Genomic DNA, 18,851 nt, shown 5'->3' with positions numbered 1-18,851 from the left:
TTCAAAACTAACACAACATTGTAAATCCACTGCACTTCAATTAAAAATAAAGTGAAGTTTCCAGGAAACTTCTTACACTTTCTAAGATCACACAACCAGTCTACGGCAGGGCATGGATCTGAACCAACAAATGTTTGACTTCAGGTCAAGGTCTTGGCACCCCACTGCTGTTGTCTTAATAAAAGGGCTTTCAAGATGGTTGGACTTAAAATGAACCCCATCCCCTCCCAAGGCATTCCCTTAGCTAATTGATCCAAAAAATGGGGCTGGGCGTATTCCCTCCCCCCCCCCCCACAGTCCACCCCTCCCTAGGGCCATCTGGGCTGGGCCTAGGAGGAGGCACTGTGGTGTCTGCAGAAATTTAGGGCCAGCAGATCTCCAGCACAGCCCAGAACCCTGCACCTTAGCAGCTCCCATCATCTCAGAGTGGGGTACAGCAGAGTCCATATGCCTCACTCTCCTGACAGATGTGAGGAAAGCACATTGTAAGCACCAAATATCAGTCTGTGTCTACAAAAGTCATTATAAACATCACCGGGAATGAGAGAAAAACAAAGCATCTCTATTTATAGTGTAGGAAAGAGGGGGGAAAAAAAACATCCTTCCAAGCATATGCTTAATCACACTGCTGTACTAGGAGGGGGAAATGACCTGTAAATCTTTCCTTTGTGGCTGATATGAAGCTGATCATCTTCCCTTTGCAGATGGATGTTTACGACTCTCTAATGGCTGCGGGAGAAAGCAGGGCCCTGCATTCCTGTGCCAGCCCACTGGGACGCACATCAAAGCCACTTTGTTTAAACTGGGACACGCCCAGGCAACCGACCCTACCCCACCCCTTTTGGATTCTCTTTCTCTTTTTGTGGAATCTGTAGTAAGCTCCGCAGCTGACCTCAGAGGTCATCCACAAGCACTTTCCTGTTTGAAACTTGTTCCGCAGGCCACGTTTCCACCGGCTTTGAGTCATTCTCCTCCAGCCCTGACATCTACACCCCTGTTAGATGAAAGAGCTCTACCATGTCCGCCATCCTGAACACAAAGGCGGCAGGGTTTTTGTTGTTGTTTAGATGTGCGTTCAGTTTTTAAAAATAAAAACCTATGTTGCACTTTTTTCTTATTACAAAGGCAATACCTGTTTATCATAAAAATATTCAAACAGTGCAGACAAGCAGAGTGGAGAAATAAAAAGCACCCATTATTGCATCCAAGAATAAGCGCGGGGAGCGTGTTGGAATACATCTTTCAGACTTTTTCCTCTGCAGAGATCTATCTGTCTAGTGTTGCAAAAGAAGATCACACTGAACATCCTGGTAATGAACTTGCTTCTTCATTGGGCCCTATGTTGGGAACATCTTGCCATGTCATTAAATATTCTGTATGCTTTTTTTTTTAATATTTTGTAATATGAACCACGTTTGGTAGTTTTCATGTGAATATAAAAGCAATTCACACTTAAAATTTCATCTCCTTTGCCATTGCTTTCCTGGGTGTGTTGAGGAAATACTATGGCTCAATCAGAAGAAGACATGCTTGATTTTTTCCTTCTGAAAAACAAGGACATTGCTAATGTTCTCTTAACTCCTAGGAGCTATGACTACCTGGTTTGGAGAGCTTCACAACACCCTGGTGCAAAGATGTTCCCCTCTCTCTGTGTCTTCAAGTCAAATCAGAAGAAACCCAAGATCTTGCCACCCTCCCCATCCCTGCCCCCACTGCCATATTGGAAGTGATGCTGGTTATCTTCCTGCTGGGAAACCTGCCTCCCCAGGAACTACTACAGGAAATGCGAATCTCAGAATCACAAATCTTAGGAGAAAAGAGTCAGCCCAACTTCCCCACCGACTGGGTGAACATCGGGGTCCACCCTGCCATCTATTACCACGGCTGTCTTTGCTTCTCACTGTGTCCTTTTGGTGCTCCAGGGACAACAGTCCTTCTGGATCATTGGTGGTGATGCCAACCCTAGGCTCAGTCCAGCTTCAAGCATGGTATCCACTGTCCTGGGAGGGAGGATGCCTCCGCTCTCTCTACTGCAAGGCCAGCTCCAGATGCCTCTCACTTAGTATCCAGGGCCTTGGCATTTTCACTCCTGCAAGAGCTGTTTCTACCATGGCTTCAGCCAGGGGAACCAAGTCAGAAATGGGTCAGAAGCCCATCGCTTGCCAAGCAAAACAGCTGTTTATTCCATTTTCCTCTCATACGGATCCACAGCCACATACCTGGCGTCCATCATCTCCCTTTTCAACACTGCAAGTATTAAAGATTTCCTCCACTCCCCTTCTGTTCAGTGGTACACTGGGGTAGTGATGGAAGGATTCAGACCCTCAAAACCAAGAAAGCCCAGACAGCTTCACCTCTTTGACCCTGGAATATGAACATTGCTGGCTTTCTGCTTTCAAAACAATAGACAATGGTAACATCAAAGGAGATACCAGATGCCCTTCAAGAGTCCAGGGGAGAGAGAAGTCTCTTTATTCATAATGGGGGAGGAATAATTTCCCTTCCTCACCTTTTATTCTCTAACCCAAACACAAGCCAGGGAGATATTTAGCGTGTCTTGCTAGAGCAGTGAAAAATAAAACCCTAGCTAAGCTTTAAGTGGGTCACCCTGCTACACAGCAAAATTAATCTTCAATGGATCGCTCCCTCTGTCTTTAAATGAACAATTATTGTTTTTAGAGAAACTGCCTGGTGCCATGATAAAAACTCTGGGGTTGGAGTCAGAAAACCCAAGTTGTCCTTTCCCTGCCTCTTACTACCATGTGACTCTGAATCAAGTATTAAACTCCCTGAAGCCTAATTTCTCTCTCTGCCTAAGATTGGACTTAGAGTGAAACCTTAATACCCAAAGTCTGTTAGCCAAGAGTCCCTGTCTCCCTGGACAGTGCTTAACGGTTCACCAACAACATTTGCCAAGGCAACTTATTTTTCTGTGCATCTTTATTTTATAATTTCCAGGAAAAAAACCCTGAAAATCCCAATACTTGCTCAATATGTGGGAATCATTAAAGTACCCTAGCTAGGTAACACAGTTGATTTACTATAATTTACTAATGTCTCTGAAATTCAGTGTCCTCAACTTTCATGATAACTAGCACAAATTCTATAGGCTGGGCACTAGTCTAAATGTTTAGGTATATTAACTAATTAAAATTTTACAACTACAACTCTGTAAGGTAGGTCGTATTATTATGATCATCCTTACAGTTGAGGAACTGAGCCGTAAGAGGTTAAGTGATTATCCCAAGGTCACACAGCTAAGAATTGGCAGAGCCAGGATTTGAACCCAGGCAGCCTCAATCCAGAGTCCATATTCTTCAGTGTATGTCACACTACCTCTAGCTCTAAGATGATGGAATGGTGAGTCAGGCTTACCTCCTAGGATTGTTGAAAGGATTAAATGTATACAAGACACTGTAACTCTCACACATGAAGTCCCCAAGATATGAGTCAGTATTACTATTTTATTATTTTCTAGATGAATCTAATAAAGCATTGTGACGCTAGTTGAAAATTATTAAAACTGTATGGCAACAAGGAGAAATCCAGCTATCATACAATACATAGTGAATTAAAGTGAAATACATAATTTGTTCTGGTTGTGCCTATGTCAAAATATGTTCACATTGTATAACTGTATCAGTCAGTTACTGCTGCATAACAAACAACAAGCACTTATTCCTCATATGTCTGCTACTTAGCTATGGATCTATGTTTTCAGACTGGGCTTACCTGGGCGGCTTTGCTGTGGTCCAGCTGGGCTTATGTCCCTGATGCAGGTTGGACTCAGGTCTGCTCCTCACATCTGTCCTGGGGCTCAGGCTGAAGGGGAAACACCAGCTAAGGGGAGCTCTTCGTGTGGCAATGTCAGTGGTACAAGAGAGCAAGTCCAACTGCACAAGTGCACTTTAAGCCTCTGTTCACATCATCACATCCCACTGTCTAAGTAAATCAGGGACTTCCCTGGCGGTCCAGTGATTAAGACTCCATGCTGCCACTGAAGGGGGCAGGGGTTTGATCCCTGGTCAGGGAACTAAAACCCCACATGCCACCTGGCACAGCCAAAACAAAAACAAGGTAAATCATGTGGCTGAGCAAAATAAGGGCATAAGAAAGTGCACTTCACACCGCAGGAGACCAAAGTAAGTCACACGGCCAAGTCCAACATCACCTGAGCAGGGAAGCATACTTCTCCCCATGGAAGTGGAGGCTAGGGAGTAAATACTTTTAAACAATAATCTTCTGGGCTGGCCAAAAAGTTCGTTCAGGTTTTTCCGTAACATCTTACAGAAAACCCCAAACGAACTTTTTGGCCAACCCAATACTATAAGAAAGACCAGACAGAAACAGAAAAAAACTGAGAAACATGATTAGTTTGGTGAGATTGAGAGTGAGTATTTTTGTCTTCCTTTTTCCCCAAAATAACATTTACTACTTTACTGTTTTTGAGGTTGAAGGGAAAAAAAAATAAAATAAAAGGAAACCTCAAGAATCAGTCCTAAAAGAATAGGCTGGGGATTAACAGGTACAAACTACTATATATAAAATAGATAAACAACAAGGACCTACTGTATAGCACAGGAAAATATATTCAATATCTTGTAATAAGTTATAGTGGAAAAGAATCTGAAAAATAATATTAATATAATATAATATAGTATACTGAAATAGATGTATATGTGTATAACTGAATCACTTTGCTGTACACCTGAAACACTGTAAATCAACCATACTTCAATTTTTTTAAATTTAAAAATAAATAAATTTTTAAAAGTTAAAAAAAAATAGGTAGAAAGGAAAGACTGTCACTAAGTAACCTTTGTTCATTCATTCAACAAACTCTCGCAGAGTCCTCCTTTGCACAGGTAAATCTAGCCCCTGTCCTCAAGCAGCTCACAGTCTAGCAAATGAGAGATAATGATAAAGATGATGATAATGATAATAATAGCCAACATTAAGTGGCCCATAGCCCAGGTGCTGTCTTAAGCCATTTACACGGTATAATCTGTAATCCTATTGCAAAACTCTACAAAGGAGGTTCTGTGAAAATCTATTTTACAGAACAGAGCCTGACTCAAGGTCAACCAGCCAACATGCAGCAGAACTGGAATTCCCACCAGGCAGCCCAGCCTCAGGCCCTGCACTCTTCAGCACTTCAGTTCTCATTCACTCGGATCCCCTAAACTGTGCCACACCTATTCCTTCACAGCAGACCCTCTCCCTATCCCTGGATTAAAAGATTACTAACACAACACACCCTCGGCTCAGAGGTTTGGCAAACACAAAGCCTGTGCATATAACCAACTAGATCTCACAGGTAGGTGTGGGCAAAGGGTGCCAGCCTTCAGTAAAGAAACTGGCTTTTTGGTAAGCTTGGAGAAGACATGAAGGAAGGTTCATTTTCTAGATTAATAGGGGCTGAGTACATCCACTGAGGGTGGTGACTGGCTTTTCTCCACCTCATATGGAAATGATAAAAATAAGGGCTTGCACACAGCATCAGGGAACCAGGTGAGGCAAAAGTGAGCATTTTCAGATCACAAGGACCTTTTTATGGAAAGAGACTCCCAAGGAGAGGGAAGATCCCTTTCTCAGAGGCGGGGTGGTAAAGCAGGTCAAGCAGGGAGCAAAATGCAGACGGACAGCTGGCCTCAAACAACACCCTGGAATTCAGCAACTCTTCTGTCAGGTTGTTTTTCTTCCTCTCTTTCTTGAGACCACTTTCAGAATGTGCCGATCAATAGAGGTTGAGTCAAACACCAAAGCCCATTTTGACCACCCGACTATTTCCTCCTCCTTGATTTCCTCACCTTCCCAGACCACCCTGGAGTCTGCTCTTGGGCATTCTTCCTCTAGGAGGGAAGTGAAGGAAGAACTAGCCGCCCCTCCACCCATCTCGCAACAAAAAACAAGAACACAGAAGCCCTATAAACACTGGCATCGAACTCAGCTACTTCAACTACAATAACAATATTTCATTACTCAGTAGCTAAGACTGAGAGTGCCAATAAAAAAACAACCAACAACAGACTGTTTGATGAATCAAGTAGGAAAGAACTTATTTGTTTGTAAGTGTCCAATCCAACCCATCATAAATGACCTGACAAAAGGAAGGGCTCAATGTAAGCTGCAGGAGCCCTTCCAGAGAAATCCCACACAGAGGCTGCAGGCAGCTCCCTTTTCTTAGAAATAATGGCCAATCACGTTAAGTACAAGAACAGAAAAATCAGAGTCCGACTCTCCCCATAAAACTGGGTCACTCCTCACCGGAGCCAGCTCTGGGTAACAGTTATCTCCCAGCCAGTTCACCTGATTAACAACCTGTGGGGTTTTCACCAATGGGTTTCCAGATGTATCAGCCCTGACATGACTGACAGGAGGGAAAATAAGAGATTAAAAAGGTGCTTCAAGAAAAAAGAAAAATCTTAAATAAACAACCTAAACTTACACCTAAAACAATTAGAGACAGAAGAACAAAAAAACCCCAAAATTAGCAGAAGGAAAGAAATCATAAAGAGCAGATCAGAAATAAATGAAAAAGAAATGAAGAAAACAATAGCAAAGATCAATAAAACTAAAAGCTGGTTCTTTGAGAAGATAAACAAAATTGATAAACCATTAGCCAGACTCATCAAGAAAAAAAGGGAGAAGACTCAAATCAATAGAATTAGAAATGAAAAAGGAGAAGTAAGAACTGACACTGCAGAAATAAAGGTTCATGAGAGATTACTACAAGCAACTCTATGCCAATAAAATGGACAATCTGGAAGAAATGGACAAATTCTTACAAATGCACAACCTGCAAGACTGAATCAGGAAGAAATAGAAAACATGAACAGACCAATCACAAGCACTGAAATTGAAACTGTGATTAAAAATCTTCCAACAGGGCTTCCCTGGTGGCGCAGTGGTTGAGAGTCCGCCTGCCGATGCAGGGCACACGGGTTCGTGCAGGGGACACGGGTTCGTGCCCCGGTCCGGGAAGATCCCACATGCCGCGGAGCGGCTGGGCCCGTGAGCAATGGCCGCTGAGCCTGCGCGTCCGGAGCCTGTGCTCCGCAACGGGAGAGGCCACACAGTGAGAGGCCCGCGTACAGCAAAAAAAAAAAAAAAAAAAAAAATCTTCCAACAAACAAAAGCCCAGGACCAGATGGCTTCACAGGTGAATTCTATCAAACATTTAGAGAAGAGTTAACACCTATCCTTCTCAAACTCTTCCAAAATATAGCAGAGGCAGGAACACTCCCAAACTCATTCTACGAGGCCACCATAACCCTGATAGCAAAACTTGACAAAGATGTCACAAAGAAAGAAAACTACAGGCCAGTATCACTGATGAACATACATGCAAAAATCCTGAACAAAATACTAGCAAACAGAATCCAACAGCACATTAAAAGGATCATACACCATGATCAAATGAGGTTTATCCCAGGAACACAAGGATTCTCCAATATACACAAATCAATCAATGTGATACACCAGATTAACAAACTGAAGGATAAAAATCATATAATAATCTCAATAGGGCTTCCGGGAAGATGGCGGAAGAGTAAGACGCGGAGATCACCTTCCTCCCCACAGATACACCAGAAATACATCTTACACGTGGAACAACTCCTACAGAACACCTACTGAACGCTGGAAGAAGACCTCAGACCTCCCAAAAGGCAAGAAACTCCCCACGTACCTGGGTAGGGCAAAAGAAAAAAAGAAAAAACAGAGACAAAAGAATAGGGACGGGACCTGCACCAGTGGGAGGGAGCTGTGAAGGAGGAAAGTTTTCCACACACTAGGAAGTCCCTTCGCGGGCGGACACTGCGGGTGGCGGAGAGGGAAAACTTCAGAGCCACGGAGGAGAGCACGGCGGCAGGGGTGCGGAGGGCAAAGCAGAGAGGTTACGGCATAGAGGATCGGGGCCGCCGGCACTCACCAGCCCGAGAGGCTTGTCTGCTCACCGCCTGGGCGGGCGGGGCCGGGAGCTAAGGCTCGGGCTTCGGTCAGAGCGCCGGGAGAGGACTGGCGGCGTGAACACAGCCTGAAGGAGTTAGTGCACCACGGCTAGCCGGGAGGGAGTCCGGGGAAAAGTCTGGAGCTGCCGAAGAGGCAAGAGACTTTTTCTTCTCTCTTTGTTTCCTGGTGCGCGAGGAGAGGTGATTAAGAGCGCTGCGTAAAGGAGCTCCAGAGACGGGCGCGAGCCGCGGCTAAAAGCGCGGGGCACAGAGACGGGCATGAGACGCTAAGGCTGCTGCTGCCGCCACCAAGAAGCTTGTGTGCGAGCTAAGGCTGCTGCTGCCGCCACCAAGAAGCCTGTGTGCGAGCACACCCCTTCTGGGGAGCCTGTGCAGCCCGCCACTACCAGGGTTCCGGGATCCAGGGACAACTCCCCCGGGAGAATGCACGGCGCGCCTCAGGCTGGTACAACGTCACGCCGGCCTCTGCAGCTGCAGGCTCGCCCCGCACTCCGTGCCCCACCCTCCCCCGCCCCGCCTGAGTGAGCCAGAGCCCCCGAATCAGCGGCTCCTTTAACCCCGTCATGTCTGACCGAAGAACAGACGCCCTCCGGCGACCTACACGCAGAGGCGGGGCCAAATCCAAAGCTGAGCCCCTGGGAGCTGTGAGAACAAAGAAGAGAAAGGGAAATCTCTCCCAGCAGCCTCAGAAGCAGCGGATTAAAGCTCCACAATCAACTTGATGTACCCTGCATCTGTGGAATACATGAATAGACAATGAATCATCCCAAATTGAGGAGGTAGACTTTGAAAGCAAGATTTATTATTTTTTCCCCTTTTCCTCTTTTGGTGAGTGTGTATGTGTATGCTTCTGTGTGAGATTTTGTCTGTATAGCTTTGCTTCCACCATTTGTCCTAGGGTTCTATCCGTCCGTTTTTTTTTTTTTTTACTTAATTTTAATTATTTTATTTTATTTTACTTTATCTTCTTTCTTTCTTCCTTTCTTTCTTTCTTTCTTTCTTTCTTTCTTTCTTTCTTTCTTTCTTTCCTTCCTTCCTTCTTTCTTTCCTTCCTTCCTTCTTTCTTTCCTTCCTTACCTCCTTTGAAAACGAATCATCCCAAATTGAGGAGGTGGACTTTGAGAGCAAGATTTATGATTTTTTCCCCATTTCCTCTTTTTGTGAGTGTGTGTGTGTATGCTTCTGTGTGAGATTTTGTCTGTATAGCTTTGCATCCACCATTTGTCCTAGGGTTCTATCCGTCCTTTTTTCTTTTACCTTTCTCTCTTTTTTTTCTTAATTATTTTTTTATTTTAATAACTTTATTATATTTTATCTTATTTTATTTTACTTTATCTTCATTCTCTCTTTTTTCCCTTCCTTCCCTCCTTCCTCCCTCCCTCCCTCCTTTCTTTCTTTCTTTCCTTCTTTCTTTCTTTCTTTCTTTCTACTTCTACTAATTCTTTCTTTCTACTTTTTCTCCCTTGTATTCTGAGCCGTGTGGATGAAAGGCTCTTGGTGCTGCAGCAGGAGTCAGTGCTGTGCCTCTGAGGTGGGAGACCCAACTTCAGGACACTGGTCCACAAGAGACACCCCCAGCTCCACATAATATCAAACGGCGAAAATCTCCCAGAGATCTCCATCTCAACACCAGCGCCCAGCTTCACTCAACAACCAGCAAGCTACAGTGCTGGATATCCTATGCCAACAACTAGCAAGACAGGAACACAACCCCACACATTAGCAGAGAGGCTAACTAAAATCATAATAAGTCCACAGACACTCCAAAACACACCACCAGACGTGGACCTGCCCACCAGAAAGACAAGATCCAGCCTCATCCACCAGAACACAGGCACTAGTCCCCTCCACCAGGAAGCCTACACGACCCACTGAACCAATGTCAGCCACTGGGGACAGACACCAAAAACAACGGGAACTACAAACCTGCAGCCTGCAAAAAGGAGACCCCAAACACAGTAAGGTAAGCAAAATGAGAAGACACAAAAACACACAGCAGATGAAGGAGCAAGATAAAAATGCACCAGTGCTAACAAATGAAGAGGAAATAGGCAGTCTATCTGAAAAAGAATTCAGAATAATGATAGTAAAGATGATCCAAAATCTTGGAAATAGAATACACAAAATGCAAGAAACATTTAACAAGGACCTAGAAGAACTAAAGATGAAACAAACAACGATGAACAACACAAAGAATGAAATTTAAAATACTCTAGATGGGATCAATAGCAGAATAACTGAGGCAGAAGAATGGATAAGTGACCTGGAAGATAAAATAGTAGAAATAACTACTGCAGAGCAGAATAAAGGAAAAAGAATGAAAAGAACTGAGGATAGTCTCAGAGACCTCTGGGACAACATTAAATGCACCAACATTTGAATTATAGGGGTTCCAGAAGAAGAAGAGAAAAAGAAAGGGACTGAGAAAATATTTGAAGAGATTATAGTTGAAAACTTCCCTAATGCGGGAAAGGAAATAGTTAGTCAAGTCCAGGAAGCACAGAGAGTCCCATACAGGATAAATCCAAGGAGAAATACGCAAAGACACATATTAATCAAGCTGTCAAAAATTAAACACAAAGAAAACATATTAAAAGCAGCAGGGAAAAACAACAAATAACACACAAGGGAATCCCCATAAGGTTAACAGCTGATCTCTCAGCAGAAATCCTACAAGCCAGAAGGGAGTGGCAGGACATCTTTAAAGTGATGGAAGGGAATAAACTACAACCAAGATTACTCTACCCAGCAAAGATCTCATTCAGATTTGATGGAGAAATTAAAACCTTTACAGACAAGCAAAAGCTGAGAGAGTTCAGCACCACCAAACCAGCTTTACAACAACTGCTAAAGGAACTTCTCTAGGCAAGAAACACAAGAGAAGGAAAAGACCTACAATAATGAACCCAAAACAATTAAGAAAATGGGAATAGGAACATACATATCGATATTACTTTAAATGTAAATGGACTAAATGCTCCCATCAAAAAACACAGATTGGCTGAATGGATACAAAAACAAGACCCATATATTTGCTGGCTACAAGAGACCCACTTCAAACCTAGAGACACATACAGACTGAAAGTAAGGGGATGGAAAAAGATATTTCATGCAAATGGAAACCAAAAGAAAGCTGGAGTAGCAATTCTCATATCAGACAAAATAGACTTTAAAATAAAGACTATTAGAAGAGACAAAGAAGGACACTACATAATGATCAAGGGATCGATCCAAGAAGAAGATATAACAATTGTAAATATTTATGCACCCAACATAGGAGCACCTCAATACATAAGGCAAATGCTAACAGCCATAAAAGGGAAAATCCACAGTAACACATTCATAGTAGTGGGGAATTTAACACCCCACTTTCACCATTGGACAGATCATCCAAAATGAAAATAAATAAGGAAACACAAGCTTTAAATGATACATTAAACAAGATGGACTTAATTGATATTTATAGGACATTCCATACAAAAACAACAAAATACACATTCTTCTCAACTGCTCATGGAACATTCTCCAGGATAGATCATATCTTGGGTCACAAATCAAGGCTTGGTAAATTTAAGAAAATTAAAATAGTATCAAGTATCTTTTCCGACCACAATGCTATGAGACTAGATATCAATTACAGGAAAAGATCTGTAAAAAATACAAACACATGGAGGCTAAACAATACACTACTTAATAACGAAGTGATCACTGAAGAAATCAAAGACGAAATAAAAAAATGCCTAGAAACAAATGACAATGGAGACACAATGACCCAAAATTTGTGGGATGCAGCAAAAGCAGTTCTAAGAGAGAAGTTTATAGCAATACAACCCTACCTTAAGAAACAGGAAACATCTCGAATAAACAACCTAACCTTGCACCTAAAGCAATTAGAGAAAGAAGAACAAAAACCCCCCAAAGTTAGAAGGAAAGAAATCATAAAGAGCAGATCAGAAATAAATGAAAAAGAAATGAAGGAAACGATAGCAAAGATCAATAAAACTAAAAGCTGGTTCTTTGAGAAGATAAACAAAATAGATAAACCACTAGCCAGACTCATCAAGAAAAACAGGGAGAAGACTCAAATCAATAGAATTAGAAATGAAAAAGGAGAAGTAAGAACTGACACTGCAGAAATACAAAAGATCATGAGAGATTACTACAAGCAACTCTATGCCAATAAAATGGAGAACCTGGAAGAAATAGACAAATTCTTAGAAATGCACAACCTGCCAAGACTGAATCAGGAAGAAATAGAAAATATGAACAGACCAATCACAAGCACTGAAATTGAAACTGTGATAAAAAAATCTTCCAACAAACAAAAGCCCAGGACCAGATGGCTTCACAGGTGAATTCTATCAAACATTTAGAGAAGAGCTAACACCTATCCTTCTCAAACTCTTCCAAAATATAGCAGAGGGAGGAACACTCCCAAACTCATTCTACAAGGCCACCATCACCTTGATACCAAAACCAGACAAGGATGTCACAAAGAAAGAAAACTACAGGCCAATATCACTGATGAACATACATGCAAAAATCCTCAACAAAATGCTAGCAAACAGAATGCAACAGCACATTAAATGGATCATACACCATGACGAAGTGGGGTTTATTCCAGGAATTCAAGGATTCTTCAATATATGCAAATCCATCAACGTGAAACACCATATTTAAAAATTGAAGGAGAAAAACCATATGATCATCTCAATAGATGCAGAGAAAGCTTTTGACAACATTCAACACCCATTTATGATAAAAACCCTGCAGAAAGTAGGCATAGAGGGAACTTTCCTCAACATAATAAAGGCCATATATGACAAACCCACAGCAAACATCATCCTCAATGGTGAAAACCTGAAAGCATTTCCACTAAGATCAGGAAAAAGACAACGTTGTCCACTCTCACCACTCTTATTCAACATAGTTTTGGAAGTTTTAGCCACAGCCATCAGAAGAAAAGGAAATAAAAGGAATCCAAATTGGAAAAGAAGAAGTAAAGCTGTCACTGTTTGCAGATGACATGATACTATACATGGAGAAATCTAAAGATGCTACCAGAAAACTACTAGAGCTAATCAATGAATTTGGTAAAGTAGCAGGATACAAAATTAATGCACAGAAATCTCTGGCATTCCTATACACTAATGATGAAAAATCTGAAAGTGAAATCAAGAAAACACTCCCATTTACCATTGCAACAAAAAGAATAAAATATCTAGGAATAAACCTACCTAAGGAGACAAAAGACCTGTATGCAGAAAATTTTAAGACACTGATGAAAGAAATTAAAGATGATACGAACAGATGGAGAGATATACCATGTTCTTGGATTGGAAGAATCAACATTGTGAAAATGACTCTACTACCCAAAGCAATCTACAGATTCAATGCAATCCCTATCAAACTACCACTGGCATTTTTCACAGAGCTAGAACAAAAAATTTCACAATTTGTATGGAAACACAAAAGACCCCGAATAGCCAAAGCAATCTTGAGAACGAAAAACGGAGCTGGAGGAATCAGGCTCCCTGACTTCAGACTATACTACAAAGCTACAGTAATCAAGACAGTATGGTACTGGCACAAAAACAGATAGATCAATGTAACAGGATAGAAACCCCAGAGATAAAGCCACGCACATATGGTCACCTTATCTTTGATAAAGGAGGCAGGAATGTACAGTGGAGAAAGGACAGCCTCTTCAATAACTGGTGCTGGGAAAACTGGACAGCTACATGAAAAAGTATGAGATTAGATCACTCCCTAACACCATACACAAAAATAAGCTCAAAATGGATTAAAGACCTAAATGTAAGGCCAGAAACTATCAAACACTTAGAGGAAAACATAGGCAGAACACTCTATGACATAAATCACAGCAAGATCTTTTTTGACCCACCTCCTAGAGCAATGGAAATAAAAACAAAAATAAACAAATGGGACCTAATGAAACTTCAAAGCTTCTGCACAGCAAAGGAAACCATAAACAAGACCAAAAGACAACACTCAGAATGGGAGAAAATATTTGCAAACGAAGCAACTAACAAAGGTTTAATCTCCAAAATTTATAAGCAGCTCATGCAGCTCAATAACAAAAAAACAAACAACCCAACCCAAAAATGGGCAGAAGACTAAATACACATTTCTCCAAAGAAGATATGCAGACTGCCAACAAACACATGAAAGAATGCTCAACATCATTAATCATTAGAGAAATGCAAATCAAAACTACAATGATATATCATCTCACACCAGTCAGAATGGCCATCATCAAAAAATCTAGAAACAATAAATGCTGGAGAGGGTGTGTAGAAAAGGGAACCCTCTTGCACTGTTGGTGGGAATGTAAATTGATACAGCCACTGTGGAGAACAGTATGGAGGTTCCTTAAAAAACTACAAATAGAACTACCATATGACCCAGCAATGCCACTACTGGGCATATACCCTGAGAAAACCAAAATTCAAAGAGTCATGTACCAAAATGTTCATTGCAGCTCTATTTACAATAGCCCAGAGATGGAAACAACCTAAGTGCTCATCATCGGATGAATGGATAAAGAAGATGTGGCACATATATACAATGGAATATTACTCAGCCATAAAAAGAAACGAAATTGAGCTATTTGTAATGAGGTGGATAGACCTAGAGTCTGTCATACAGAGTGAAGTAAGTCAGACAGAGAAAGACGAATACCATATGCTAACACATATATATGGAATTTAAGGGAAAAAAATGTTATGAAGAACCTAGGGGTAAGACAGGAATAAAGACACAGACCTACTAGAGAATGGACTTGAGGATATGGGGAGGGGGAAGGGTAAGCTGTGACAAAGCACGGGAGAGGCATGGACATATATACACTAACAAACGTAAGGTAGCTAGTGGGAAGCAGACGCATAGAACAGGGAGATCGGCTCGGTGCTTTGTGACCACCTAGAGGGGTGGGACAGGGAGGGTGGGAGGGAACTGCAAGAGGAAGGTGATATGGGGATATATGTATACATATAGCTGATTCCCTTTGTTATACAGCAGAAATGTTGACAATACAACATTGTCAAGCAATTATGCTCCAATAAAGATGTTAAAAAATAAAAAGATATTAAAGAGGTAATGCGCGTCCCCTCCACACAGGCAAGCGGCTTGCTTCTGCTGCTCCCCCAGCCCTCGTGCTGTTTTCACATAAAGATGTCAGGAAATGCACTGATATTTGTGGAGCTCCTGCACCCCACTGCTCTGATTCTGCTGTTCCATAATGCAGGACCCCGGACAGTTCCCTAAAGCTGGGGAAGGAACAGTCTGGGGGAGGGGAGCTGCCCACCGCCCGCCCCAAAAGAAAGGGCTGTGGGGGATGGATGCTTCCAAGGGCACCAGGTTTCAATTAAGTCACGAGGAGCCCTGTGAATACCTTCCTCTCGTCTCCTGGTCTCTTTCTTTTACTGCTTCCTTGTATCTTTCTTGATACTCTAATCATAATTTCTGTCAGGATGTGACCTTAAAATCAGTTCATGCAAGGGTACCAGTTTTATTTTATTTTACTTTTTAAATTGAAGTATAGTTGGTTTATAATATTGTGTTAATTTCAGGTGTACAGCAGAGTGATTCAGTTATATATATATATATTCTTTTTGAGGTTCTTTTCTATTATAGGTTATTATAAGATATTGAATATAGTTCCCTGTGCTACACAGTAAGTCCTTGTTGTTTATCTATTTTATATATAGTGGTGTGTATATGTTAATCCCAAACTCCTAATTTGGAAGGGGAGGAGAGAGCAGAGCCTGTGGGGATGGGAACAAAAACTAAAGAGGGGATGGGAGGCAGGACAGCATGGATGAACATTAAAAACATCGTGCTAAGTGAAGTGAGCCAGTTAGAACAGGACAGTACTGTATGATCCCACTCAAATGAGGTACCCAGAGTAGTCTAATTCATAAAGGCAGAAAGCAGAATGGTGGTTGCCAGGGGCTTGGGGAGGTGGGTAGGGAGTTATTGTTTAAGGGACACAGAGTTCCAGTTTGGAAAGATGAAAATTTCTGAATGGTGGTGATGGTTGTACAATGATGTGAATGTACCTAATGGACTGTAGACTTACAAATGGTTAAAAGGTTGATTTCATGTTATATACATCTTAGCACAATAAAAAAAAAATGTTTAAGGCATGTGGTGGAGGATAGTTTAGTTAGTTGTGTGGAAGACCTAGTCTGGCAAGAAGCAGATTCATCGTCACTCTGAAATTCAGGGACAGAGGGCAGAGTGGGGGAGGGGGGACAGCTGACCGTCAGGCCTCCCCAGGATATGCCCTTCTCGATGGCTTCTGAACTTGGGAACCTGGAGTCCTTCCACCTGACTGAGGGGAGGATGAGTCCTTCATTGGGAACCATCTTAAACGTACAGCAGACACTCGCGATTCCTGCTCACCCAGGAGGTGTCCTAGGGACCTGGCAATGAATGGGACTCCGTTTCCCTGGAGGAATGGCCCCACAGCCTTTCTAGGAAGCCTGAGGGATTAAAATGGAAAAGTGTTAAGCATGACTTGTGCATAACTCAGCCTTTCAGATTGGGATAAAAAACACCTAGCACATCTGACCATATGGAGGTCACAAACCTCTGCAAGAAACCAGAAGAGATTGTGGTACCCAGAAGCCCAGCCATGGATGAACTCCAGTGAATTAGGTCAGTGTGTGTGTTGCAGATCCACTGGGCCTGCCCCTTGTTCCTGCTCCGGGAACAAGGGATCCCCGGCTCCCTTGTTCAAGAGGGGAGCCTGGGCTTCCCTGGTGGCGCAGTGGTTGAGAGTCCGCCTGCCGATGCAGGGGACAAGGGTTCGTGCCCCAGTCCGGGAAGATCCCACATGCCGCGGAGCAGCTGGGCCCGTGAGCCATGGCCACTGAGCCTGCTCGTCCGGAACCTGTGCTCCGCAACGGGAGAAGCCACAACAGTGAGAGGCCCGCGTACCACAAAAAAAAAAAAAAAAAAAAAAAGAGGGGAGCCTTCCCAGACAGCTTGGGAACCTCTGCTGGGGGAGGCCAAGCCTCCCAAAGGAGTCTGGGCTGGCAGTCATCCTGGCATCCTGTTTGCTGCAGGCAAGCCTCTTTTCTGTGGGTTATTTTTGTCTCTGGCCTTGGCTTGTTTTTCCCGGTGCCGCTCCTTGGCTCGTAACATTTCTTCCCTGGTTTATTAAAACCTGAGATAAATCACCTAATAAATCTTGGCTAAGTTTTTTCCTTCAGATCTCCTTGACAACTGCCAAAGTCACAAAGTTGCATCTTTCCCACAGTGGGAGGCTAACAAAATAGCTGGTGTGCTCAGAGAAACATATAGATCAAGAAAACAAAGGGAAAATCTTTAGTTATGCAGAAGCCTCCCACTTCTGGTACTAAATTTACTCCCCTGGGTTTGCTTTAAAGAGACACAGCAGTACCTGAGCAGCTAGCAGGAGGCACCACGCCCATGAGCACAGGAAGCAGGCCTTCTTCCCTCTGCGCCCTGAACAAGATGTGCATAGATTAACTGTCTTTCCTTGTTGATGGGACGGTTACTGGGTGCACTCTTAGCATTTAATTATTAAAGCTCTCCCTTCCCCCACACACATATACACAAACCTCTGCTTCTTCAATTTCTTAAAACCATTGAATCACATAATTCTAGCATTTGAAAGGAATTCAGCCATCCTCTAATGTCTCCTTTTATCATCACAGAAACACAGGATTCTGAGAATATTAAAAGTTACCTATTCTGACACCAACTCTCCCCATCAGATGTCTTATAATACACAAATCTACTTGGCATCCCAAGAGCACTTTACACATACTTCCATTTGTACTTGGCTCATTCGATGTAACTATTTCCTTTTTAAAAGTTTAAACTTTTTTTTGTTTTTTGAAAAGCAATATGTTCACACAATTGGTAATTTGAAAGGTAAAAGAATATATAACCCTATCCTATAGACACCTAGTTCTCCTCCACAGCGGCTACTAATAACAATTCCTTCAGTATCCTTCCTGGGATATTCGATGTATATATACTCAGGTATGTTCTTTCCTTCCCTCCTTTTTACACAAACGCTTTTACACTGCTCCGCCCCTGCACTTTAGCATATTTTGGAGATCTTTCTGTATCCAGCTTCATTCTTTTAGAGAGCTCTGTGGCATTCCATTACAGGGAGGTACCATAATCTAGGGACATTTTGGTTGCCTCCAATCTTTTGTATTACAAATAATGCTGCAATAAATAATCCCGTGCTTATGATATTTGGCACCATTATTTCCTTCGGATAGGCTCCCTGAAATGGAATCGCTGGGTCCACAGGTATGCACACTTGCAATTTTGATAAATATTGCCAAATGTCCTTTCCTAATTTCTGTTCTCACCAGTAGGTGATAGTACAGCTTTACCAACAGTATATCATGAAACTTTTTGACTGTTGCTGTAATTATATATTTACCTGTCTCTTCCCCTGGCCCCATTCCCTCATTAGACTGTGAGACCATCAAGGTTCCTCAGAACCTAACATGTTACCTGGTACACGATAGATTCTCAACGAATATTTCCTAGAGCTCGCTTCAGCAGCACATGTACTAAAACTGGAAAGATGTCAAAACATAGCATGGCCCCTATGCAAGGATGACACACAAATTCCTGAGGCGTTCCATCGTTTTAGAGAGTAAATCTTAAATGTTCTCGACACACCAAAGAATGGTAATAGGTGAGGTGATCATTTCTCAATATATACGTGTATCAAATCAGCACATTGTACACCTTAATTTACACAATGTTACATGTCAATTATATCTCAATAAAGCTGTGGGGGTAGGAAAATGAATCCCTCCCCAAAATAAATAAATATACATTTGAGAAGTACATAAATGG

At 42.3% G+C, this 18,851-nt stretch overlaps 1 non-coding gene across 1 annotated transcript; it reads left to right on the top strand.

Moving 5' to 3' along the window:
- Positions 1 to 18,535: 18,535 nt before the first annotated feature.
- On the top strand, positions 18,536 to 18,640 carry LOC115838955 (U6 spliceosomal RNA). Its single transcript, XR_004033837.1, has one exon. It is a non-coding gene; the product is annotated as a U6 spliceosomal RNA (small nuclear RNA).
- Positions 18,641 to 18,851: the final 211 nt, after the last annotated feature.

This window comes from Globicephala melas, chromosome 11, assembly GCF_963455315.2.
Source record: "Globicephala melas chromosome 11, mGloMel1.2, whole genome shotgun sequence".
In the NCBI taxonomy this organism is placed as follows: Eukaryota; Metazoa; Chordata; class Mammalia; order Artiodactyla; family Delphinidae; genus Globicephala; species Globicephala melas.
Note: the sequence above shows the minus strand (reverse complement) of the source record. Positions and strands in the feature narration are given on the sequence as shown.